Here is a 2,753-nt window from a genome sequence, read left to right as displayed (position 1 = left end):
ATAAATGAGTTTGTATGTAATGTATGAATATAATATACAAGTTTCACTTTTTAAATGGAATTACTGAAATAAATCTACTTTTTCATGATATTCTAATTTTATGACCAGCACCTGTATATGGATTCCTTGCTGCAAGTAAAACAGCTCAACCAGATCTGCTGCTTGTTCATCATTCCTTGTGTCTTGATAATTAATTTATCCAACAAATATGTATAATTATTATATGATGTCATGTAAGATTTAACCAATTTAAAGACAGTGTGGGAAATAAACTCATTGCTTTCTTGTCAGAGGCTAAATGGTTGCGTTAAACAATTCTAGTTTCCCCACTGAAAAAAGAAAAATATATTAAACCCCTCATGGTTTTCAGGTTATGGAATTATTGCATCCAAAAACATTGAGCCAGGAGAGTTTTTGCTGGAATATATGTTGGAAGACATATCACTGGTCTGGAAGGAGAGGCCCTGTTTAACTAATACTCAGATGTAGATGCAGCGTTTTTGTACTTCTACAACTTCTAGGGACAAACCTTCTGGTGAGTACAGTTGCATGAACATCCTAAACAAGAGTAGAATAAGTCTATGAATAAGTGCGATTTTATTTTACTTTTTATTTTTTTACAGTGTTGATGGCAGTAAAGATACAACAAGACTTGCACAATTTATAAATGGTGCTCACATCAACCAAACAGCAAAATTAAAATAGTAAGTAACACAGTCAGAATTCACTCAGTGTTCATTAATTAACTGGTTTAATTATAAACTGACACAAAACAATATCATTCCATGTGTTGGAGTATCAGAAGCATTCTGTCCAAACACAACTTCCTGCTACATTTTAAAGCCAACAGGACCTCAGATAGAGGCTGGTCCAGGTGTCTGCAGTTCAGTGAAGTGAGGACTGTTCAGACTACAGATGTGACGTTCGCAAACGATCCGAATCTTTTGAACGGCTCTTTACAACGAACGATAGGAGCCGGATCGTGGGCAGTAACGAGCCATTTTAGTTTTATTTCTTTTATTCCTCATATAATCTTTATTTTTTCATATTTAAATCGCTCCTGCTTTGCTTTTTCACAGAAAACTGGCGGAGTTGGGGAGTACAGAAGCTCACGGTGAAAGGGGCAGGGAGGTTTCTGCTTGACAAACACATGGCTCCACCCACGTGACGGGATTACATTACGTATGGCTATGTGATGACGTATTTCCCTACGTGATGATGCGACACGTTCAAAATCGAACGGCTCTTTTGAACGGCTCTATGAAACAAACAGCTCCCCAAGATCCGGATCCGTTCAAAGGGCCGTTTATCCCATCTCCAGTTCAGACCTCTACATAGGAGAAACCAAACAACCTCTCCACAGACACGAGGGACACTCCTTTGAGGAACAAAAGAATCATATTTTGGACAGAGAAGACAGATGGTTTGAGAAAGAGGTGAAGGAAGTCATTAATGTCAAACAAGAAAACAATTTAAAACAGAGAAACCAGGGTCAGATTTTAACTTTGAGAAGGAGTCAAACCTAAAGCTACATGGAAGTTCTTCAGCTTCATTCAAATTAACTCCTTCAAGCATGTGACTGAACATGTGACTCATGAGCCAGGCTAACAAAGAGCATAACTCTCCTTTGTGAGGGACGAGGAGTTTTAATTTATTCTGCATGTGAATCTAAGCACCAATGAGACCTCTCAGGTTAGAGCTCCACACAAAGGGTGTGAAACATCTTCAGCTGCAGAACAGATCTCCAGTTGTCTTCAGTTTTTAACCTTTTTACATTTTTTACATTTATCAGCTGATTGTAATTCATTTGTGTTTATGCCGTTGTGACCAACAGATACTGGATGAGCAGAAAAGACCACATCTGTGTGCATTTGTAGTCACAAAGAAACCTGCAGGAGAAGAAATTATCTGTGACTACAGAGGCCCTCTAATCGTCAATGGCAACTTGTATTTATATTTTTATTTACATATATTTTGTTAAATGCATGTTTTGTCACATGATAATCTCAATCGTCAACTCTCATCAGCACTGATATTATACATGCAGGTGCTTTACAAACTGGCTTTAAAACCTTTAAGCATAATGTCAAAACACAAAATGCAGAGTGGTCCTTTAATTAAAGGACCACTTTGTTTAAATGATTAGTCAATCATTAAAACAAACTAAATCTTGCATTCTTCAGTTTCATGTTGTAAATGTCGTTTGTTTTAGAATAACTGTGTCCTGATGCATCAGTCCAGGAAGAAAAAATCAAAAAGAAAAAATCAGCAGGTCCTCTGGATGGTTCTCCTTCAGTGAAACGTTTCGTCTCTCCTCCAAGAGACTTCTTCAGTCTGATGAGTTTCAGGTGAACTCAGCCTTATAAGCTCCGCCTCCACATGGTGGACAAACAGGTTAGTCATATGCAAAAGAGGGCCATCGACTAACAATAGGCTTGATTAGCTCTATTGTTCATGGAGGGTCATGTGGCCCATCACTTGACCCGTGTCGTGTTATGTGTTTGTAGTGAATGCAAGCGGGGGTTCAACATCCCCTTGTTTTTGTTTTTTCCCTCTTTGTGTTGGTATCATTGGGGCCCTGATTCACACGTTTTGCTCACAGGGGGCGGAGTCATAGTTGCAATAACTTGCAATTGTAGGCGGAGGACAACTGGACATGAAGGCATCCACCTCTGTTTAATGATGAAAGAGTGACCGCTGGCCTGTAGATGAGTGTAAACTGTAGAGTCCTGACCTGTAGATGAGTGTAAACT

This window comes from Austrofundulus limnaeus, unplaced genomic scaffold (genome assembly GCF_001266775.1).
Source record: "Austrofundulus limnaeus strain Quisiro unplaced genomic scaffold, Austrofundulus_limnaeus-1.0 Scaffold26, whole genome shotgun sequence".
In the NCBI taxonomy this organism is placed as follows: Eukaryota; Metazoa; Chordata; class Actinopteri; order Cyprinodontiformes; family Rivulidae; genus Austrofundulus; species Austrofundulus limnaeus.
This window is presented reverse-complemented; position numbering follows the sequence as displayed.